The following is a 25,217-nucleotide window of genomic DNA, read 5'->3' on the forward strand; positions in this document are numbered from 1 at the left end:
CTGACTTGTCCGTCTCTGGACAAGATTTGCTCTCATAGTCTTCGCTCGAAGACATAGGATTTGAATTAGGCATCACTTCAGTCATCCTGACTGGTTCTCTTGGACCCCACTTAACAGTACGGTGGTTCCTATGACACAACATGAATGAAGTAAAACTACGAAGGATCTAAGTCTTCGAGTTCCATAAGCTTCATAGGGAGTCTTCACATGTCATTGTCTTCAACATGAATATCTTCATAAACCACCATTGTCTTCAATGTCTTCGTACATTTTTAGGGGTCATCTCTGGTAGCTAAACCGAATCAATGAGGGACTTCTACCTGTGTTATCCTGCAATTCTCACAAACACATTAGTCCCTCAACTAGGTTTGTCGTCAATACTCCAAAACCAACTAGGGGTGGCACTAGATTCACTTACAATCTCCCCCTTTTTGGTGATTGATGACAAACTAGTTGAAGTTTTCAACGGGGAATATAATTTGTGAAATTGTAAAGGAATTGTCTTTATAAGCTGAAAGGGCTCCCCCTGAAGATGTGCATATAAGTAATTTGCTTCTGGAACGCAAATGCACATGGCAGGTTGTACTTGTGGGAATCCACTTCAACTTATGATGACAATCCACCATGCATGTAAAGGTATATGAAGAGAATGACATGCATAATGAGAAATGGACGTCTGCGAAATGATATAAGTGCGGAAATTATCGTCGTACATGCGGAATTTATCTTCGCAAAAACATAGTGGCAAACAAGTAGCAGACGACCATCAAGTTTAAGTGTTACAACTCAAAGAACCAAATGTAGCAAAACGAGAGTTGTAAGCACGAAGCAAAATGTAGCAAAATATAAAGCACCCGCCCATATTATTGACCCGCTTGAAGACTATAAACATCATATGCTTCTCCCCCTTTTGTCAGTGATGACCAAAAAGGTTTGAAGACATAGAGTTTACTACGCGTTCCCAGGCGCAGCAGGGTCGGTGGAGGCATTTTGTGGTGCTGAAGAGCTTGGTGCAGGGTCGACGCGCGCTGAAGAAGGTGGTGGTGATGTAGCGTCGTCGTCTTCCTCAATGATTCTTCCAGTCATGGTGGTAGCAGAGGAAGAGAACTCTGAATTTTCAAGGGACGGAGTTCCGCGCAGCACAGCTCTTCTGGGGGGTGTGGAGTCAAACTTGAATCTCTCGCTGAAGCCATCCGCTTGAAGTTCAGCTTCAGTACACATCATGGTGAGGCCTTTCCAAGTGCGGCGACAGGTTTCATGTGCGACGAATGCATTCTTGGTGGCCAGATTTCTGATGCGATTGACGTCTTGCATGATACTTCTCATCTGCCTTTTGAGCCAGTCGTGATGCCTATCTTGCTTTTGGTGAAGAGCCACAAAAAGTTCTCGGTCATTGAGTGAACGAGCACGTTTCTTGGGTCTCTGTGCAGCTGTGCTGTCAGTGGCTTCAGTTGATGCAGGCACGTGTGGTGCCAGCCATTGGATACACTCTTGAGATGGCTTCAACACCTTCATCATTCTGAGTGAAGCTCTGGTGTTCTGCATTCTGAAGACTTAATGGTTGCTTGGCAGGCTCAGGATATATAGCTTCAGCAGAGGTGTCCATATCAGGTAAGAAGATTCTATGGTTGCGGGCAGAGGGCTGATAGGAGATAGCAGTGTGTAGCTTGATTAGCCTCATAACCCAAGGAGCATAAATCTTCAAACCAAAGAGATCTGAGCCAGACGCTGCAAGTTGGCGTATAAAGAGATCCTGTGCGTTGAAGCATTTGCCATGCAGGATACAGAAGATGAGAGTCTTCATGGCACCTTCAACCTTGGCATATGGAGAGTGCCCCTTAATGGGCCAGAGAGTCCGCCTGACGATGTGATATATAGTTCTGGGCAGGTACTCTAAGTCTTCAACGAAGAACTCAGTTGGATAAGGTGCATCAAGAGGCAATGGCTTCATCATTGAGAGCATCTGACTCATATTTGGCTCAGGTCGCTGGAATATGCTCTCAATTGCTTCAGCATGGAGTTGGCAGCCTTCTTCGAAGAGTTCGCCAGGAGTGGGTAGGCCGGTAAGCTCAATGATATCGAATGCATTGGCTTCATGATGGACATTGCCGGTCATCCACTCCAGGACTCAAGTCTTCGGATCTCTGTTGTAGCCTTTGATATGCAGTGTGGCATAGAACTGGAGCAGAAGCTCTTCATTCCAGTGCTCTTCATCGGTGATAAACGGCAGCAGACCCACTTGCTTGAAGCAATCCAGTGCTTCTTCCAGACCAGGCAGACCAGCAACAGCTTCAACCTCAAGGCGCTGGTGAGGAAAGATGCGGCCTTGGTTGTATAGGATGCATGAATAGTAGCTGCGCTGTGGGTAGCTCCAGAACCTATCTGATACAATCCGTTCCCTTGAATAAGGGTTCTTGGAGCTGGTGAAGAACGTGTTATCTGCCCTGAAGCTATTGACATTAAAGGAGCCAGGAGCTGATGCAGGACCTGGGAACCTTGGCAGTCGTGGGATCGGCTTCTGGACTTGGGGCCTGTGCGCAACATGATAGTTGAACTGTGGACCGGCAGCAGACTCAGGCACAGAAGGTTCAGATGCAGTAGCTTCAGTTTCTCTTGAAGTTGTTGGTTGGTCGGGCTCCACAAATGCTTCAGTGTTGGTTGTGGCAGCCGCAATGTTTTCAGCCTCAACGCGTGTAGTGAGAGGGACGGATTCAGGTACGTTCTCCTTGAGAACTTCTTCTTGTTGGTTCGGGGGAGACGGAGCTTGAGGTTCTTCTTCATGCACTTTGGCTGATGCAGCCAGAATGTCGTCAGCAGCCTAAGCCCTTGGCCCTTTGCGAAGCCTACGGAATGTAGGCGACGCCGGTGGAGTTGCAGTGGGCTGGGGCTCATTCTCTTCCTCCTGTGGGCGATCTGCCCACGATGCATCTTGGGTGATTGGTGTCAATGGACGACCAATGCTGATCATTTCGCTTGTCTCAAGCTGAGGAAGGGCTGCATCACCTTGTACATTGTCTTGGAGACCAATGTCTTCAGTAGCGTTGGGGTCGGCTGCTGGAATGTCTTCAGCGTGCGGAGCCTCTGTGAAAGCAGGCTCATGCACGGTCAACTGACGATCTTCGTCAGGATAGCAGACGGAGAGGGGTTCGACTATCAAGGGCTCTGTGGGAGCAGCCCGAGATTTCTTGGTCTTGCGCTTCTTGATGGTGGGGTCAGAAGGAGAGGCTTCAGGGTGTTTCCTCTTCCGAGCTTCAGCTTCGGCTGTCCGTGTCTTCTTGAGCTCTGAAGCGGTTGACCGGTGCTTTGGCTTCGAGCCAGTCTTAGCAGTGGGGAAGACAATCGGAACAGCTTCTTGCCTTGGTGCCTCTTGTTCAGCCACAGCGGGCTTCTTCTTTTTCTTCGCGGCCATCCTGGGGTCGATGCCGGGACGCCCAAGTGCCTTGCGCTTCTCGGCCTCATTGTAGGCCTGCACACAGCGATCAGCCAAAGTCTTCATTCGCTCCCGCGAACCCTGAGCTTCGGCACGTTTCTTCAAAAAGTTTTCCTTCAACTCGTGCAACATGATCTTGAAGTCCTTGACTTCTTGGACGCTGAGCTTGGCCATATTCTGCTTGAACTGAGCCTTTTCAAAATCAATCTTCTGCTTCAGTTCAACAATGCGCTGGGCAATTGCAAGTTCTGAAGCAATAGCGCCTTGGAAGGCGACGCTGAGGCCAATGGGCAGCTGCAGATCATCGAAACTGATATTGGGTGTATCAAACCACTCATCGATGAAGTTGTGGAGGATTGTTGCATCAAACAGAGGCAGATTGTTGAAGATTTCAGCCTCCTCCTTGCTCTTGATGAGCTGCTCAAGAGCGTCATCGCCAAGATCTTCATCACTGGACAGATCAATGGTCTCGCTGCGCAGAATGGCAGCAGCTGTGAGAGGTTAGGGTCCGATCACATTCACTTAGTTCAAAAGATTCAAACAAGAAGACATAGCTATAAGTGAATGCTGTAGAGGACAGAACACCAGTACATATATATATATATATATATATATATATATATATAATCAACATAGTGAAGATAATCATGAAGACATGTTGAGATTGAAGCCAAACCAAATGTGAAGACATAGCAAATGTAACGCCATGAGTGAAACACTTCAAGCAGGAAATTTGGTGGTGGCGTTACCCACCGTATAGGAAGTATTAGACCCAGACACGGCGCACAATTATCGTGGCGCTCCGAAGTCAAATTCCATGTTAATGTATTCACACTTAAAATGTACGTCTTCATTGATTGAAGATATACGTTACTTCGTGTGTTGCACATCTAAGTCATCAACATGCATAAGTGTTAGGATGTGTGCCTGATCACAGGACATTTGAGGATTCCAAGATATTTAGCTCACACCGTAACTTGCAAAATCTCTTCTCATCCAAGGGCTTGGTGAAGATATCTGTCAATTGCTCTTCAGTGTTGACGTGTATGATATCAATATCTTCCTTCGCAACATGATCTCTGAGAAAATGATGACGAATTTCAATGTGCTTTGTCTTCGAGTGCTGAACTGGGTTGTTGGCGATCTTGATGGCGCTTTCGTTGTCGCAATAAAGTGGCACTTGCTTCAGATGAATGCCATAATCCTTGAGGGTTTGCTTCATCCATAGAAGCTGAGCGCAGCAGGATCCAGCAGTAATGTATTCAGATTCAGCAGTGAAGAGAGATACACAGTTCTGCTTCTTTGAAGACCAACATACAAGTGATCGGCCCAGAAAGTGACATGTGCCTGATGTGGACTTCCGATCAACCTTGTCACCAGCATAATCAGCATCCGAAAATCCAACCAGATCAAACTCTGAGCCCTTTGGATACCATAACCCTAGAGTTGGGGTGTGAGCCAAATATCGAAGAATTCGCTTCACAGCTAAGTGATGCGACTCCTTTGGTGCCGCTTGGAATCGAGCACACATGCAAACACTAAGCATAATATCTGGCCTAGATGCACATAAATAAAGCAAAGAACCAATCATGGAGCGGTATACCTTTTGATCGAACTCTTTACCATTATCGTCAGGACCCAGATGATGCTTGGCTGGCATTGGTGTTGTGAAACCTTTGCAGTCTTGCATACCGAACTTCTTCAGGCAATCTTTGAGATACTTCTCTTGAGATATGAAGATGCCATTGCGTTGTTGCCGTATCTGAAGACCGAGGAAGAATTTCAGCTCCCCCATCATAGACATCTGATATTGCTCTTGCATCATATATCCGAACTCCTCACTGTACTTCTGATTGGTGCAGTCGAAGATAATGTCATCCACATATATTTGGCACACAAACAGTTCACCATCATATGTCTTCGTGAAGAGAGTGGGATCTAGGGAACCAGGTATGAAGCCTTTGCTCTTCAGGAAGTATTTGAGTGTATCATACCAGGCCCGAGGGGCTTGTTTGAGGCCATATAGTGCCTTATTGAGCTTGTAAACCATGTCAGGATGTTTTGGATCTTCAAACCCAGGTGGTTGTGCAACATACACTTCTTCTTCAATTTTGCCATTGAGAAAGGCACTCTTCACATCGATTTGATACAGAATAATGTTGTGATGATTTGCATAGGCCAGCAGTATACGGATGGCTTCAAGTTTGGCTACATGAGCAAATGTTTCATCGAAGTCAATGCCTTCCACTTGATTATATCCTTGAGCAACGATACGAGCCTTGTTTCTGACGACTTGACCATGCTCATCTTGCTTGTTGCGGTATATCCATTTGGTGCCTATTATGTTATGCTTCCGTGGATCAGGACGCTTAACCAACTCCCATACATTGTTCAGCTCAAACTGTTGAAGCTCTTCTTGCATAGCTTGAATCCACTCAGGTTCCATAAAAGCTTCTTCAACTTTCTTGGGTTCTGTGATTGAAACGAATGCGAAGTGTCCGCAGAAATTTGCCAGTTGAGTTGCCCTTGAACGAGTCAGTGGACCAGGTGCATTGATGCTATCAATTATTTTGTCAATCTGCACTTCATTGGCAACACGAGGATGTATGGGTCGAAGACTTTGCTCTTGCTGATCTATGTTGTCATGGGGAGGAATGTCTTCAGGCTGAGCATTGTCTTCGTGTGGATCAGGTGCTGAGATGATAAGTTCTTCTTCAGGATGAGCTTCAGAAGGTATAATTTCTCCAGTTCCCATTAGCTTGATTGATTCACTGGCCGGAACTTCATCTAGCACATCTGGCAGTTGCTCTCTTTGTGACCCATTGGTCTCATCGAACCGCACATCCATTGTTTCAACCACTTTGTAGTGAAAGAGATTGAAGACTTTGTAGGAGTGCGAATCCTTTCCATATCCAAGCATAAAGCCCTCATGTGCTTTTGGAGCACATTTTGAGGTGTGGTGAGGGTCCTTGATCCAGCATCTTGAGCCAAATACTCTGAAGTAACTGACATTTGTCTTGTTGCCAGTTAGAAGTTCATAAGATGTCTTGTTCAGAAGCTTGTGAAGATAGACACGGTTGATTGTATGGCATGCAGTGTCAATGGCTTCAGTCCAGAATTTTCTTGGAGTCTTGTACTCATCTAGCATTGTTCTGGCCATCTCAATGAGTGTTCTGTTCTTGCGTTCGACGATGCCATTCTGCTGTGGCGTGTACGGAGCTGAGAATTCATGAGTGATGCCCAATGTATCAAGATATGTGTCAAGGCCAGTGTTCTTGAATTCAGTGCCATTGTCACTTCTGATGTGCTTTATCTTGGCGCCATAATTGTTCATAGCCCGATTTGCGAAGCGTCTGAAGACATCCTGCACTTCAGTCTTGTAAAGGATTATGTGCACCCAAGTATATCTAGAGTAATCATCAACAATGACAAAGCCGTAGAGGCAAGCAGTAGTTGAAAAAGTTGAGTAGTGAGTGGGACCAAAGAGATCCATGTGAAGAAGTTCGAAGGGTTGAGTAGTGGTCATAATTGTCTTCGAAGGATGTTTTGCCCTTGTCATCTTCCCTGCTTCATAGGCACCGCATAAGTGATCTTTCTTGAAATTGACGCCCTCGATGCCTATGACATGCTTCTTCTTCGCAAGGGTGTGGAGGTTCCTCATGCCAGCATGCCCAAGCCTCCGATGCCAAAGCCAGCATTCTGAAGCCTTTGCGAGAAGACATACTGCAAGCTGTGGCCCTGCTGAGAAATCTACCACGTACAAATTATCTTTCTGATACCCTTCAAACACTAGAGACTTTTCAGATTCCATTAGTACCAGGCAACGATATTTTCCAAAGATTACAATCATGTTCAAATCGCAAAGCATTGAGACAGACATTAAGTTGAAGCCGAGGGATTCAACAAACATGACTTTATACATATGTTGATCCTTTGAGATTGCAACTCTACCTAGACCCAATACCTTACTTTTACCAGTGTCAGCAAATGTGATGTGGCTCTTGTCAGATGGACATAAGGTTGAGTCCATAAGAGACTTCTTTTGCCAGACATGTGATTTGTACACCCACTGTCAATAATCCATTCTGATGACTCTGAAGTCGCTGGTGTCGTACCCTACAGTGCAGTTAGGGGGATAGGCTTCACGAAGAGTATTGTGAAGCAAAAACATTTGACGAACCAGTGGGTTATGAAAACTTAGATCCAAGTTAGGACAAGTAGGGAGAGTAGCATGCGATTCAGGTACGAAATACATAGTGATGCCATTCGGGCATTTGATCTTGCGCCTCACAAGATTTTTAAGGTCCCCAGCAATAGCGTCAGAAGATTTTGGTTTTCTGCTGGAGACCTTTCCCTGCAAAAGAGAGTTAAGCTTTCTTAACCACCCACATCTTCAAGGGTGGCTTAGAAGCAATAAGTCTAAGTGCAGCATCTGAGAATTTTGGCTTAGGAGCCCTGACAAACAGTCTAGCAGGCGGGCAATAGTACTCATAAGAATAGGCAGAATAGTTCTTGGTCATATGAGCATGACGGTTTGAAGAACCGCTCTCATATGCCTGAGCATGGTTTCCCTGCAAAACATTTGCATTAGTGCGACTCAGGTGAGTCCTCTGCCTGTATGAAGCCTTTGGACCATATGAAGCCTTTGGTCTGAGGTTTGTCTTCTTCATGTGAGGTGTCATGAGGACATTCACAGGAAGATTCTCCAGACACGTTTTTGGAACCCAGATCTTCTTCATAGGCGGTCCATTCCTGCAGTTAGTACCAATGTACCTGGCAAATACTTCACCATTCTGATTTTTAAACAGTTTATAGTTTGCATCAAAGGATTCATCAATGATAATCGGATCAGCACAAGTGAAGCCAGATAGATTGGATGGATCTGCTGAGGATTCCTTTGCAGCAAACCATGTGGTTTTGGGGTACTGCTCAGGTTTCCAGTAAGATCCATCTGCATTAATTTTCCTCACAAACCCAACACCCTCTTTCCTAGGGTTTCGGTTCAGAATCTGCTTCTTGAGGACATCACATAATGTCTGATGTCCTTTGAGACTTTTGTACATCCCTGTTTCAAGCAATGTCTTCAACCTAGCATTCTCATCAGCAATAGCAGTGGTATCCTCAGCAGAGGGGTTAGTTACCACTTCAATAGTTGAAGATATTGCAACAGCAGTAGCAGTGGAACATTCAGCAACAGAAGTAGCATTATCACGCTCAATGCATTTAAGGCATGGTGGTTCAAATCCTTCCTGAGCAGAACTGATCTGTTCGGCTCGAAGTGACTCGTTTTGCTTTTGAAGATCTTCATGATCCGCTCTCAACTTCTCAAGATCTTGCTTCTTTTGAAGATAATCATAGGAAAGCTTTTCATGAGTAGTTGAGAGAGTCTCAAGACGATCTTCGAGTTCCTGATACTTAACATGAAGATTTTTTATGTCTTCAATTAAGGATTCAGAACGAGTCATTTCAACACCCAACAGATCATCGCTTCTGTCTAACAGTTTTTGAATATGTTCCATGGCCTTTTGTTGTTCAGTTGCAATTTTAGCAAGTGTTTTGTAGCTGGGTTTTGAATCACAATCAGAGTCATCGTCACTGGATGTTTGATAGTGAGTAGTGCATGTGTTTACCTTGGCACCACGGGCCATGAAGCAGTAGGTAGGAGTAGAGTCGTCCTTGTCATTTGCATCGGTGTTGGTGATGAAGTCATTGTCTTCAGTGTTGAAGATGGACTTGGCGACGTAGGCTGTAGCCAGACTCGCAATGCCAGAATCAGACTCCTCCCCAGACTCCACCTCTGCCTCCTCAGAAGCGGACTCCTCCTCTGAATCCATTTCCTTGCCAACAAACGCACGAGCCTTGCCAGTTGAGCTCTTCTTGTGTGATGAAGACTTTGAGGAAGACTTGGAAGAAGACTTTGAGTATTTCTTCTTCTTGTCGTCGGAGTCATATTCCTTGCTCTTCTTCTTCTTTCTGCTCTCATTGTCCCACTGTGGACACTCAGAGATGAAGTGTCCAGTTTTCTTGCACTTGTGACATGTTTTCTTCTTGTAGTCATGAGCAGATGCTTCATCATTCCTTGAGCTTGATCGTGAAGACTTTCTGAAGACTTTCTTCTTGGTGAATTTCTGGAACTTCTTCACTAGCATTGCAAGTTCCCGTCCAATGTCTTCAGGATCATCAGAACAGCTGTCAGATTCATCTTCAGATGAGGACACCGCTTTTGCCTTCAAGGCACGAGTTCGCCCATAGTTTGGACCGTAGATATCTCTTTTCTCAGAAAGCTGAAACTCATGTGTGTTGAGCCTCTCAAGTATGTCAGACGGATCGAGTGTCTTAAAATCTGGACGTTCTTGAATCATTAGGGCTAGGATGTCAAACGAACTGTCAAGTGATCTCAGCAGCGTCTTGACGATTTCATGTTTGGTGATCCCAGTGGCGCCGAGGGCTTGAAGCTCATTTGTGATGTCAGTGAGCCGGTCAAATGTGTGTTGGACATTCTCATTGTCATTTCGCTTGAAGCGGTTGAAGAGATTGCGAAGAACACTGATTCTCTGATCTCTCTGGGTTGAGATGCCTTCATGGACTTTGGAGAGCCAGTCCCAGACCAGCTTGGATGTCTTCAAGGCACTCACACGGCCGTACTGTCCCTTGGTCAGATGACCACAGATGATATTCTTGGCAGTAGAGTCCAGTTGAGTGAACTTCTTGACATCAGCAGCAGTGACACCTTCTCCAGCCTTGGGAACGCCGTTTTCGACGACATACCATAGGTCGACGTCAATGGCTTCAAGATGCATGCGCATCTTATTCTTCCAGTAGGGATATTCAGTTCCATCGAAGACGGGGCACGCAGCAGAGACTTTAATTATCCCTGCAGTCGACATAGCTAAAACTCCAGGTGGTTAAACCGAATCACACAGAATAAGGGAGCACCTTGCTCTGATACCAATTGAAAGTGCGTTATATCGACTAGAGGGGGGGTGAATAGGCGATTTTTATGAAAGTCTTCAAAACATGGAAGTTATGAAGAAAACAGAATGGACAAGCCTATCACTATGCAGCGGAAGTTAGATTACACAAGGCAAGCCGTGGTCAAGTATACAATATAGTGAAAGCACAGTGACAAACAGCTTCAGTGTAATAAGGATCAGGTAGGAAGAAGTTATGAAGCCAAACAAATCATACAGTCAAGTTGTGAAGACAGAAGATAAAGCAAGCATGCAATGACTTCACAATGTGTAATGGTAAGTAAAGGGAGGTGAAGATGAAACCAGTGACACGCTGAAGACAATGATTTGTTGGACCAGTTCCAGTTGCTGTGACAACTGTACGTCTGGTTGGAGCGGCTAGGTATTTAAACCAAAGGACACACAGTCCCGGACACCCAGTCCTGAACACGCAGCTCAGGACACCCAGTCCTCACCGTTTTCTCCTTGAGCTAAGGTCACACAGACCTCGCCCAATCACTCTGGTAAGTCTTCAAGGTAGACTCCCAAACCTTCACAGACTTCGTTCACCGGCAATCCACAATTTCTCTTGGATGCTCAGAACACGACGCCTAACCGGCTGGAGGATGCACAGTCCTCAAGTGTAATAAGTCTTCAGATCACTCAGACAAAAAGACTTAAGTGATGCCCAATTACTCTGGCTCTGGGTGGTTAGGGCTTTTCTCCTCGCTAGGGATTTTCTCTCAAAGGCTTCGAGGTGGGTTACTCTCTAACGACAAAAGCCGTGCACTGAAATCTGAGCAGCCAACCGTTTATGGTTGTAGGGGTGGACTATTTATAGCCATTTGGCAACCCGACCTGATTTGTCCGAAATGACCCTGGGTCACTAAGGAACTGACACGTGTACCAACGGTCAGATTTCAAACTCACACGACAACTTTACTTGGGCTACAAGCAAAGCTGACTTGTCCGTCTCTGGACAAGATTTGCTCTCATAGTCTTCGCTCGAAGACATAGGATTTGAATTAGGCATCACTTCAGTCATCCTGACTGGTTCTCTTGGACCCCACTTAACAGTACGGTGGTTCCTATGACACAACATGAATGAAGTAAAACTACGAAGGATCTAAGTCTTCGAGTTCCTTAAGCTTCATAGGGAGTCTTCACATGTCATTGTCTTCAACATGAATATCTTCATAAACCACCATTGTCTTCAATGTCTTCGTACATTTTTAGGGGTCATCTCTGGTAGCTAAACCGAATCAATGAGGGACTTCTACCTGTGTTATCCTGCAATTCTCACAAACACATTAGTCCCTCAACTAGGTTTGTCGTCAATACTCCAAAACCAACTAGGGGTGGCACTAGATGCACTTACAGTATGTCGTCTAATCCATACAGCTGCTGGCCCGTATTTGTTATTCCACTCAATCTCCCTCCCGGCGCCATAATGCAACGCAAGACCATGTTCCTGTCGCTTATAATTCCGGGGCCTGAATATCCGGGGAAGAATTTGAGTGTGTTTATGAAGCCATTGGTGGATGATTTGCACCATTCTTGGTACTTCCCGAGGTTGACATACGACCGGCATCTGCAGAAAAATTTCTTGATGAAAGTTTGGCTACAATATTGCATGCATGACTTTCCCGGCTATGCCCTATTCTGCCGATGGTGTACAAGTGGAAAGATGCCTTGTCCAGTGTGCATGCAGGCCTTGATTTTCATTTGGCTGAAGAAGGGTGGCAAGTATGTTGCCTTTGACCTGCATCGACAGTTCCTCCCTCCAGACCATCCTGATAGGGAAGACAAGAAGAACTTCACAAAAGGCAAAGTTGTCCATGAAGTAAACGAGATTCCAACCTTTTCTGGTGCGGATGTGCTTGCTCAGCTAAAAGCTCTTAAGCCTGCCGGTGAAGGGAAAGGCAAAGGTAAAGGCAAAGGCAAAGGCAAAGCCACAGGCAAAGACGAGGGCGAGGGCAAAGGAAAAGGTAAAGGGAAAAATGTTTTCAAGGATATGGTGAGACGCATAACTGGACTCACATTACCCCCTTCACGCAGCTTCCCTATTTTAAGGACCTCAAACTTCCATACAACATCGACGGTATCCGTGTTTCGATGGCTTGATCACTCCTTCGATCTCGTACACACGGCTACGGTCTACCAACCCGAGCCAGTTAGAGAGTATGGGGCGTTCACAGACTCCCTTAGCCCGCCAGCATGCTGTAAGTACTTCCCCTTTATCTTTTTCTCTCTAGCATTCTCAGTTTATTTTCAGCATTGCTCACTTAGAAACAACCTAAATTATGTAGGCATATAAGGCCTTTGTCAAGCATAGGAATCTCGAGGTGCGAGAGTACTTGCAACGAGTGAAGGCAAACGATGATTACAACCGTCAGATGATGGAGGTTAGTTTTGCCCTCTTAAAACCAAGCTAAATTTTTGCACTTTCATTCCTTCTGACCTTCTAGTTTGCTTGTTTAACTAACATCCAGGCTATGTTGGCGTCTTGGAGTAACCGCACGGATCCACCACAAATGGGACCCCCACCACCACCTGCGGGAGAACCCCCACACGTGCCCACGCTCGATGAATGGGTGGCACTAGGCAGTGATAGTCCGGTTAGTACATTTGCCTAACTACTAACAAATTAGTTCTCGTTCATTTAACACTATCATATCATACTTACTGTTAGAATCTTCTCTCAAACATGTAGGGGACCGGTGGCTCGACTCCTGCTCCGTCGACCCCAGTCACTCCGATCTTCCAGTAATGGTGGTCGCGGTGGCAGTTTTGGCGGAGGTGGTCTTAGCGGTGGTGCTTTTGGCGGAGGTGGTCTTGGTGGTGGTGGTTTTGGCGGAGGTGGTCTTGGTGGTGGTGGTGGTTCTGGCGGAGGTGGTCTTGTTTGATGTCGATGATGATTCCGTGCATTTGGCCGTCGTGCCATGCCTTTCATGTTCCTACTTTTATTATGTTCCATGTCTTGCACTAGTTTTATGTTCATGAACTTTCGCCAGTGATGATCTTTAGATGATGATGATGAACTTGAGTATGTTTAGATGAGGATGATGAACTTGAGTATGTTTAGATGATGAACTGTCATATTTCTGCATAATTCTATATTATTCTACTTTGAAATGCTGTCAAATGAATTGAAAAAGAGAAAACAGAGAAAATAAAAAAAACAAAAAAACTATGCCTACGGCAAAGCCGTCGGCATATATAAGCCCAAGAGATACCAGGACGCGCCACGTGGCACACATATGCCGACGGCAAAAGCCGTCGGCATAGTTTTCGGTCTATGCCGACGGCTTCGCCATAGGCATATCTCTGCCGCCAGGAGAAACCAGGGGCCGACATGTGGCAGAACTATGCCTACGGCAAAGCATGATGCATAGACCTGCCACCAGGAAGCACCACGGGATGCCACATGGCACAGATATGCCGACGGCTAGGCTGTCGGCATAGATTTCTATCTATGCCGACGGCCAAGCCGTCGGCGTACCTCTGCCACGTGGCACTCCACAATTCGTCCGCGCTTTTGACAGCGCCGTCCGTTGTCGTCAGACGAAAAACAGTGCCGACGGCTATACTATGCCGACGGCTGACGCCAGGCCGTCGGCATAGGTCCCTATGCCGACGGTCTGACAAGACTACGGTGACGTGATCTATGCCGACGGCATAGGACCTATGCCGACGGGCCTGGGCCGTAGGCATAGTCCGCGAGTCCGGTAGTGAATATAACCAAAACATCCTTGCTTAGCTTGGAAATATTCTACTAATATTTGGTTGAAACTTGAAAGTCCAAACACAGTCAACGGAGGGCAATTTCTTAATTGCCGGTGGTTAAATCTGTGATGCAATGTCACAGTAATCACAAACAAGTTGGTAGTATTGATTAATTAACCAAAGCTGCGATCGTCATGGACAATGAGAGATTGAAAGTTAGACTAAAAAAGAGTTAAGTTGGCTTTTGCACTAATCTTGGAGGCAAACCAAGCTGTCAATTACTAGCGAGAGCTAGCCAAACAGAAGTTAATTACCTAGAGGCTAAAAATGGGCCAGTGACCTAATTAACCTAGCCCTGCTTTTTAAACAAATAAAAAAGAACTTGCCGGACCTGACCATCATGGGCTCATCACATCGTACAAGTAACAGGAAGCTAGTCGATGAGCCACATGGAAGCCAGGCTTAGCTAGAATTAGGCCGGCACTTTCACTTGGGTAAAGGAACCTAAAAGTGGCCAGCATGATGCATGGGCACGCATGTATGTGTGGCACCATGCCCTGATCCAATCGTGATACTATAGCATGCTAATTAAGTTGGCCACAGAATGGCTAATCAAGCCTGCAACTAGCTGCTTTGTTAAGCCCCCTGCAAACTTTAGGGCCTCTTTGATTTGTAGGATTTTGAAAACGTAGGAATAGAAAAAGTGTAGGGTTGGAGTGGCATGCCCATTTGAATCCTATAGAATTAGCAATGATTGTTTGATGCCACTGAAAAAACAAAGGAATTGTAAAAAGAGGTTGAAGTGGATATTAAATTTCCTATAAAATATAGTACGAAAGATTTCATAGGAAAAATTCCTATGAGATTCAATCCTATGAGTCAAAGAACCAACATAGGAAAAAATCCTAAGGATTTTAATCCTTCAAAAATCCTGTAAAATTCCTTTGAATCAAAGAAGCCCTTACCATTGGTCGGCTCAAAAAAAAAACCATCGGTGATTGGCCTGCCAAACTTGACCGTGCAGATCGATGCAGGCTGGGTCCAGGTGAAAAGAGGTGAAGGATCCATCTTTGATTCTGTCCAAGTGTCCGAAACCTGACGGTGCAGCCGACGGCGACCCCACCATCCACTCCACTCCGCCGTGCCGCTGTCGGCATCTTGGTTCCTGCACCATGCGACTTGATTGTCTTGATCCGGTCTGGTATATGCCGTGATGGCCAGGATTCATTGCAAGTGAGAATCACATCACATGCTGATGCAGTGATCGAGCTTAACTGGCTGCTACAGTTACTCATGCTGTCATGGATAGTGCAGATTAATTAAGATAGCTCTCGGTCCTTTTCACCCACTAACAGTTGGTTTTGTTATGGAGCTACACGTAGCTGGTGGATACATACACCGGATCTGACCGGGCCGAAAATATCCGGCCTGCCGGGTTTAACAACGAGAGGTTATGTCAGGGGTGCCGTCCCTGTCAACACGGCACAAGTACTACAAGGAATAAATGTTTGTAATTACCTCCCTGACTTTGAATTGGTAAACAAGGCAACGGCTGATTTTTCAGGGCAACCGTCTCCACTTTAGTAGTAGATCTTTTTCTTCCGCCGTCTTTGAATTCGTATTCAAGTAAACTGCATGCTGGCCTAGATATTTTCCTTGGCTGGGTTGGGAATTGGACATCGTCTTCGACCAGTCATGGTCATCTTCCTTCCTTCCTTGGCGGAGGCTTCTCTGCTTTGAGTGATGCATATTCCAATAATATCCAGGTGCGAAGATTCTATTCACACATGTATCTTCTTTTGGAGCTTTTGAGCTTTCAGATAGCTGTTGGCATTGGGGCTCTGTCTGTCAACAGTTCAAGTGGAATGCAACACCACCATTAAAAATTGTACTATAGGCACATTAAATCAAAGAGGAAAAGGGGAGCTTTCGTCAACAAAAAGTTCAACTACTAATTATTTCTCTAGAGAAAGTTTCCTTTTCCTATTGTACATGTACATCAGACAATAAAGCGCAAAATTGCACCTAGATAAAAGAACAGGGCACTTTACACAAAGTATGATGTCTAGCTAGACAGGATGGCATGATATAATTATATGATGCCTTACTAAATAGGTAGACATGACATAATTAACAAGCATGTTGTATAAGTAAATAAGATGACATGATATAATTCATATATATGATTTATAAACTAAGCAGATGACATTCGCATATGATGTCTAAACTAAACAAATAGTGTTCACATTTATGATGTATAAACTAAGAAAATGAGTTGTACTTGTTGCAATAATTAACAGAACCCTACTAGTAAATGATGATCCGGGGGGAGGTTTGACTGCATCAGCATCAGTTGAACCGATGCATGTTCAACGCATTGCATTAGGCCACCTAGTCCAAGAAACTGCCCTGTGCTTGCCTAGCTTCTGTATAGGCCAAATTAATTTAGCGGCTTAGAGAAGTGATGGTTGTTTATAATCCACCAAAAGAATTGAGTCATGATTAATTATATTATTATACTATAGTGTTTACTTGAACGTCCATGACATCGTCAACCAAGTAAGGTACTCGTGAACCACCCGGTGGTTTTTTGTGATGTAATATTACGGTAATCACAATAAGTTGCCGGCATTGACTAGTTAACCGAAGCCGCCATGGTCATCAATCCATGGACACGAAAGCTTAAAGCCAGACTATAAAAAGGGTTGGCTTTTGCGCTAGTCTTAGAGGCGAGGCTAGGTGTCAACCAGTGACGACCTAACGTGAGGGGTTAAAAGTATCGGTGACCTAAATAACCTAAATCGATCTGATCGTGCTGTCATCGATCACACTGTACAGAAAGCTAGTTGGCTAGTTGATCGATGAGCCAAATGGAAGCCAGTTAGCCAGGCTTAGCTAGAACTAGGCCAACACTTTCACTTGGGTAAAGGAAACTAAAAGTTGCCATGATGTATATGTGGCACCAAGTGATGATGCCCATGCTGGTCGATCGAGATCCAGTCCTGATAGAATAAAATATCCACTGGGATTTGTCTCTTCCTTCGCTTCATGTGGTGCCAGAGATTAGCTAATCAGGCCAGCAGCTAACTGTTGTGTTAAGTGGAGTTCCCTGTTTAAACTACGTATGTAGTACAGTTGCCGGTGCCCCCAGGGCGCAACTTTCTCTAACCTGCCCCAGTTTTTTTCAGCAAAGGGTAAATTTTATTTACTCAATAGGAAGCATCAAGCGAATATAAACACAATAAGGACATATCTGATATTTGCATAACTATGATGCACACAGTCAACCCCAACGCACATATAAAATCAATCATATCGGCAAATAGCAAAGTCATACAGACCAACGTATGTCTAAGCGAGAGAGAAAAAATCGAACGGTTAAAACAGCGGTCAACAATTACAGCAACGATCATGTCCCCACCAATCATGTCTTTACACCATAAGGACAACCTTTGCAAACTAAACCATTGGTGATTGGCCTGCCCAACTTGACCCTGCCCATTTGATTGGTCGCAGATCCCAAGTGCAGGTGCAGGCGCAGGCTTTGGTCCAGGTGCAAAAAATTGTGAAGGATGCCATCTGGATTCTGTGTATCAAGTGCAGGCACAGGGAGCTCCTGGTGGATGGACAGATCGATTGGCTACCTAGCTAGCTGAGCTTGGCTGCGTGGTGCTCCACTGCCCACTGGGTAGATAGCCAGGAGCAGCTGTCTCCGAACCTGACGGTGCAGCCGACGGCGACCCCACCGTTCGTCCACTCCGGCGTGCTGCTGTCGGCATCTCGGTCGATTGTCTTGATCCGGTCTCGTATGCCGTGATGTCCAGGATTCATTGCAACTGAGAATCACATAACATGCAGGTTAATTAAGGTAGCTCGGTCGTTTTCACCCACTGACAGATTGATGTTTTTTTCTTAGGGACAGATTGATCGTTTAATACTATTCGCAAAAAAAAAGATTGATGGTTTAATACTACAGTTGGCCTTGTTATGGCGCTACACGTGGCTCGTGGATACTCATCACTTATTTTGAACTAAAACCGCAACACTTCTTTGGAACAGAGGGAGTAGCTGACAGGGCAATAATATCCGGTCTGACGGGTTTAACAATGAGAAGTTAGGGGCACCGTCCCTGTCGGCAAGGCATAGGTACAAAGAATAAAATGTTTGTATTACCGTGCTGTATCGATCATCTGCTGGTCGGCTTTGAAGTTTGAATTGGCAAACAAGGCAAGGACTGATTTTTGGGAGCAACTGCCTCGACTACATCTTTTCTTTTTTCTAAAGCCGGCTCAGAATTCGTAAACAATCCATCTTCCTGCCTAGATATTGTCCTTGGTTGGGTCATGATCATCTTTCTTCCTTCCTTTCTTCCTGGACGGACGCTCTCTCTTCTCTGCTTTTAGCTAGTGATGAAGATGCATATTCTGATTCAGATGTAAGGATTTGATTCGCAGATAGTATCTGCTTTTGGACGTTTTCAGCTTTCAATCAGGTATCTGTTGGCATTGGTGCTTTGTCATCAAAAGTGCCCTTTAGCCTAAGCAAGAGTTCATCCGGAAAGCAACACCACCATTAACTGTACTATATGTACACATCCATCGAAGGGGAAAAGAGTGTTCTCCTTCAAAAAAATTCTACTTCTAATTATCTATCTTAAGAAAGCTTCATTTTTCCTAGTGTACATGTAGAGGATGTACAAAGCAGAAGAGGGCACTTTACACTTGTGGTGTAGAGGCTGCTGGCGAGACAGACAGAGAGTGGTCAGATCAGATCGGGTCCTCTTCAGCTTGATTCCAAGCAGTGCAAGGTACTATACTACTAGTCTCTGTGTGTGATTGATTAGTACTCCTACCAGTGCTAGGATAATCTAGCTAGCCGAGCACCCAACGCACTTGCTCCCTCCCCTCCCACTCATCATCATCAGCAGCAGCAACTCCCACGTCCACACAACCCCACGCACTAGAACCCCAGCCCTCTGTATATCTCTTCCTCCTCATCTTCTTGCTCTGTCTTGCTCTGCTCTGCTCCGGCCACATAGCAACACGTTATCAGGAAGGAAGGAAGGAGATCCATAGAGAGATCCAAAGTCAACACCTCGAGCGAGCCGGTCCAGGAGATCAAGTCGGGCAACTTCGGGGTGGCCAAGCTGATGCGCAACCGGGACACACGCGAGCTCGTCGCCATGAAGTTCATCGAGCTAGGATACGTATTGTTCCTAAGAGCATCTCCAGCCGTTGCGCCCCCAAGACGCTCCGAAAATCGCCGCTTGGGGGCGAATCAACGTTTTTTTCGGCGTCGGGCGAGCACGTCCCCAGCTGTCACCCTCAGATCGGGCCCCAGACGTCTCCACAGTTCGGCCAAATTTCAGCAAACACGGCCAAATTTTAACAAACACGACATATTTCAACGAAATTTAAACGTTTTTTACACGAATAAAATGGACGGAAAAAACCCTAAACTACGGGTCGAAGTAGGTGATGAGCAGGGCGTAGTTGTTGCCGGCGTCGTCCTCCTGCTTCTCCTCCTTGACACGGCCGGCGCCATTGCTCGACCCCTCGACCCGGCGCGCTGCTTCACGGCGGCGGCGTTCGGCGATCTCCTCCAGGGCGCGGCGCTGGCGGTCCAGCTCCATGCGCATGTAGTCCTCGCGCGCCCACTTCAAGGCCGCCTCTTCTTCGTCGGTCTCCTCGGCGAGAGCAGGCTCCGGCTTCACGGCGGCGAGCCCCTGCTCCGGCTTCACCGTCGCCAGCCCTGGCTCCCTCTTCGGCTTGACCAGGCGAGGAGGGGCCAAGGAGGAGGAGCCACGGCTGCCGTCGTTGATGACGAGGCCGACGCCGTGGGTGGGCCTACCGAGCGGCGTCTCAGACGGCTCTGGCTTGACGCTGACCAACGCCGGCGCGCCGGAGGAGTGAGAGGAGGATCAGGAGGAGGAGTTGGAAGAGGAGGATGACCATCCCATCATCCTCCTCGGCAGCCACGCGCCGCCGCTCCGAGCAGTCGTGTACTCGAACGGTGGGTCGTTGCCGCCCTCGAGGTGCGCGAGGACGCCGCTTAGCGTGCGGCCCGGGACACACCACCACAGGCGGCGGCCTTCGCTGTTGTTGCGGCCGCGCGGCGTCGGCGCGTTGTTGGTGGAGGCGAGCCGCTCCTCGTGCCGGCGTTTGAAGTACGCCGCCCACGCCGCGTGGTTGCCGTTGGCGTACTTCGGGAGCGCCAGCTCCGCGACCGTCAGGGACGCCCGCGCACGCTCGATCTCGGCGTGGAAATAGGCGGGCGTCTCGGGGACGGGCAGAGGGGGGACAGGGACCCCGCCGGCGCTGAGCCTCCACCGCGATGGAGCGCGTACGTCGGGCGGCGCGGGGTAGTTGGCCTCGTGGAGGAGGCAGGCCTCCCACTCATGCAGCGAGCGGCGGCTGAAACCGTTGGCCGCCGCTGCGTCGCCGGGGTACCTCACTCTCATGGTTGCCGGGGGAGAGAGAGAGAGGGGCTCGAACGGCGGAGAGAGGGGCTCGAACGGCGGAGAGAGGGGAGGAAGTGCGGCGGCGAAGAGGGGGAGGACTGCCGATGCCGATGGATGGGTGCCTCACCGGCGTGGCCAGGGGCGCCTTTTATAGCGGCTCGGGGGCGGCCGCGTGCGAACGCGTGGCGGAAGGCGGGGCGGCGGCGTCGTACTTCGGCGCCCGTGAATCAATGGCAGGCTGACCGGCGGCAGCCTTGGCATTGATTCCCCGCGGGAAACCGAGACGATGAGGACGACCAGCCTTCGTCTCGCTGACGCGCCGGTCCCGCCACTCTTTCGCGCCGGCGCCCCCCAGCGCGCCGGGTTCAGGTTGGGTGCGCCGGCGCCAATTTCGACCCAATCCGGCGAAAAACAGGCTCGTGGGAGCGCGACTGGGCCGATTTTTCGGCGCCGGCGCTAAAAAACGGCCTTGGGGGGGGGGGGGGGGTTGTTGCGGGCGCGGCTGAAGATGCTCTAAGGAGATGGGTGCAAATGGCAAGCTGAAAATTATTCTCCATCCTAGAGTAAATATCAATTCGACTTCATACTCGGCTTTAGAAGCAGGTGATGGAAGCATAGTCTTTAATGGGTGCAAGGAAGTAGTCACCAGGATCATCGAGACAGGATGATCTTCGTGCTCCACCATGAACGTGGAGGGAATTTCCTCTTCCTCGGTTTCATTGCTGCTGAACCCGATGAGGAGTAGTTCTGTTTTTCTGCCGTGTTGCCTCATTATCCTCCGCCTTTGCAGTTCATTATATATGTTAGTATTGGAACTAATGTCCTGATGATGCACATGTATGTTCTTTGGTGAACCTTTATGTAGTGTGACAAAATTATGACCTTTTGTCGTACTGACATCAGACTTGTCAATCCATTTGCTATTGTGTACACTATTTTAAGTGAAGTTTAGAGTTTTTAATGATATGTTGTTCTCTATGATCTTATTATCTAGTCCAATAATTTTAAAAAACTAAAGTACCTTAACTAAGGAAATGTTCCTAGTGTATGAAGGTGATGAAGATCTGATTCTAAAATGTTACACTGATGCAAGCTTCATGGCTAATATAGACAAAATTAGATCTCAATTAGGATTTGTGTTTATGCTAAACGGAAGCATAGTTAGCTGGAAAATTCTAAGAAAATTATTGTGGTGGATTTTACAATGGAGGCAAAATATATGGCCGCTTCAGAGACGATAAACGAGGGTTATTGGATCAAGAATTTCAGCACCGAGCTTGGTGCAGTTCCAAGTGCACTGCACCCAATGGAGCTTTGTTGCGACGATAGCAACGTCATGGCTTAGGCTAAGGAACCAAGGTCTGACGAGAAGTCCAGACAAATTGAATGCCGATTCCACATAATTTGAGATTTAGTGGAACGTGGATCCGTGAAGATTTGCAAGATTCGTACGAAGCCTTTACCAATTCCGCTGACGAAGCCTTTACCACGAGCAAAGCAAGATCAACACAACGAAGCCATTGGTGTTAGAAAACTTACGTAACTAGATTACTGACTCTAGTACAAGTCGGAGATTATTGAAAATACAACCTACATGCAATAATAAATGTATTATTGTATTTTCATGTTCGTAATTAAGTTTATATTTCTATGCTATAATTGCACTATTTCTTGAACATGAGATTTGGTGGAAAACTCAATTACATGTGTGGAAACATAAACACCAATATGATCCCTTGTCATGTCTCTGAGACTAACTCATGTATTGACGATGATCTTGTTTTCCTAATCATGAGCATTGTTAGAATGCTATCAATAATGATAACACCTTGTTATCAGAATAATGGACTTGCAGAGCCAACTTATGAATTACTGCGACACTAGTAGAAAACAGGGCTATGGTCCAGGCCGGCTCAGCCCATTAGTCCCGGTTCAATGTAGAACCGGGACCAATGTGGGCATTGGTCCCGGTTCGTGAGCCCAGGGGGCCGGCCGGGCCACGTGGGCCATTGGTCCCGGTTCGTCTGGACCTTTTGGTCCCGGTTGGTGGGACGAACCGGGACCAATGGGCCTCCCTCTTGGCCCACCACCATTGGTCCCGGTTGGTGGCCTGAACAGGGACCAAAGGCTCCCCTTTAGTCCCGGTTCATGCCACGAACCGGGACTAAAGGGTTCGCCCTCGTTGCACCTAGAGTTTAGTCCCACCTCGCCAAACGAAGGGCGCCCACACCTGCTTATGAGCCTGTCCCTCTCTGCGTTGTTGAGCTCCTCTCAAAGTGAAAATAGATGCACCTATAGAGGAAAATTGGACCTAAATTCATAAATAGAAATGAATTATGAATTTATGTTTAATTTTCTCTATAAGTGCATCTATGTTCACTAACAGAGAAGTTTTTATTTTTTGTGACCTAAAATAAATAGCAAGGAAAAAGATTGACTCAAAAATCAATTTTAACTATTCTACAAAGTGTTTTCACACAAATTTAGTAAACTAGTGATTCAAAGAATTCAAATTTTAACTATTCTAATTTGAAAACTAATGGCACTAGTAAAGTTAATCACAAACTTGAGATTCACACAAATTTCAAAGAATTCAAATTTTAACTATTCTAATTTGAAAACTAGTGGCACTAGCAAAGTTAATCACAAACTTGAGATTCACACAAATTTCAAAGAATTCAAATTTTAACTATTCTAATTTGAAAACTAATGCCACTAGTAAAGTTAATCACAAACTTGAGATTCACACAAATTTCAAACAATTCAAATTTTAACTATTCTAATTTGAAAACTAATGGCACTAGTAAAGTTAATCACAAACTTGAGATTCACACAAATTTCAAACAATTCAAATTTTAACTATTCTAATTTGAAAACTAGTGGCACTAGCAAAGTTAATCACAAACTTGAGATTCACACAAATTTCAAATAGTAAAGTTATTCATAAACTAGTGATTCACACAAATCTTAAAAAATTCAAATTTAAACTATTCATAAACAAATTTTGTGACCTAAAATAAAAAATAAAGCAAAAAAAAAGAAAATGAATAATGCAGAAAACAAAACAAAAAATCTGGAAAAAAACACTTATATTAACTATAAGTATTTTGTTATAAGTAGAAAATAAAATAAAATAAATAAAGCAACAAAGAATAAATTATCTAAGTATTTTCTGTTTAGAACATTATAAGCAAAAAGAAACTTTAATAGCAAAAAGAATTATCATAAATATTTTGCTGTTAGTAAAAAACCAAAAAACTAGGAAGTATTTTGCTGTTAGTAAAAAACAAAAAACTGGATTTTTTTTAAAAAAATGCCGCCTACTGGGCCACCACAGCCTGCATACGACTAGAAACCCGCTAGTTGGGCCAGGATGCAGGCCCATAGTAGGCCCAGTAGGCCCACAGGCACAGAGAGTGGATTTAGGCCCGTAAGCCTGCAGTAGAGAGGAGCTCGAAGTGGTCGGCTCCGCAGGGCTTATAAACCACTCCGAGCCCCTCTCGGCTAGCGAGGTGGGACTAAACATCCCAACGCACCGCGGCAGTTCCAGTACACGCCCTTTGGTCCCGGTTGGTGGCACCAACCGGGATGAAAGGGGTCATTTTGTCCCGGTTCGTGGCACCAACCGGGACCAATGGCCGCCGCTTCCCGCCCTTTGGGCTGCCGAAAAGTGGCCTTTGGTCCCGGTTGGTGGCACCAACCGGGTCTAAAGGGGGCATTCGTCCCGGTTTCTGTCACGAACCGGGACCAATGCTTCGTCTATATAAGTAGCACTTGCGAAAATTTTGGGTTCAGTTCGTTCTTCCCCGCCCGACGACGCCGCCAGGCTGCGCCTCGCCGTCGCCCCTGCCTCCGCCGCCGTCGCCGCCCCGTGCCCCCCTGCCTCCTCGCCGCCGACGCCGTGCCCCTCACCGTCGCCGTCCGCCGCCCCTGCCGTCGCCGTCGCCGCCCCGTGCCCCCCTGCCTCCTCGTCGCCGTCACCGCCCCGTGCCCCCCTGCCTCCTCGCCCCCGACCGTGCCGTCGCCGTCGCCACCCCGTGCCCCCCTGCCTCCTCGCCCCGACCGTGCCGTCGCCGTCGCCGCCCCGTGCCCCCTGCCTCCTCGCCGCCGACGCCGTGCCCCTCAACGTCGCCGTCCGCCGCCCCTGCCGTCTCCCCCGACCGCGCCGTCGCCGCCCCGTGCCCCCCTGCCTCCTCGCCGCCGCTGCCCCGTCGCCGTAATTTCCTAATTTAGAATGTATAGTTAATTTAGTTGTATAGTTAGGATGTATAGTTAATTTAGATGTATAGTTAATTTAGTTGTACTTAATTTAGATGTATAGTTTAGATGCAAAAGTTAGAATTTTTTTCTGTTCATACATTTTTTTGGTGATATTATTGTTGCATATGCAAAAGTTTGTGTGTTCATATATATGCAAATAATATGTCAATTTTTTCATAGAATTTTTATGATTTTTTTGTTGTAATTTTGTTCATAGAATTTTTATTTTGTTCATAGAATATTTATTATTTTTTTCTGTTATAATTTTGTTCATATTGTGTAGGAATCTGAACGTTATGTATGATCAAAGTCATTTATGTATATGTTCATATTTTGAAGAAAAAGAAGGAGGGAAAAAAGGAAAATAAGAAGAGGAAGAAGGATAAGAAGA

The sequence above is a fragment of the Triticum aestivum genome, chromosome 2A, assembly GCF_018294505.1.
Source record: "Triticum aestivum cultivar Chinese Spring chromosome 2A, IWGSC CS RefSeq v2.1, whole genome shotgun sequence".
NCBI lineage: Eukaryota > Viridiplantae > Streptophyta > Magnoliopsida > Poales > Poaceae > Triticum > Triticum aestivum.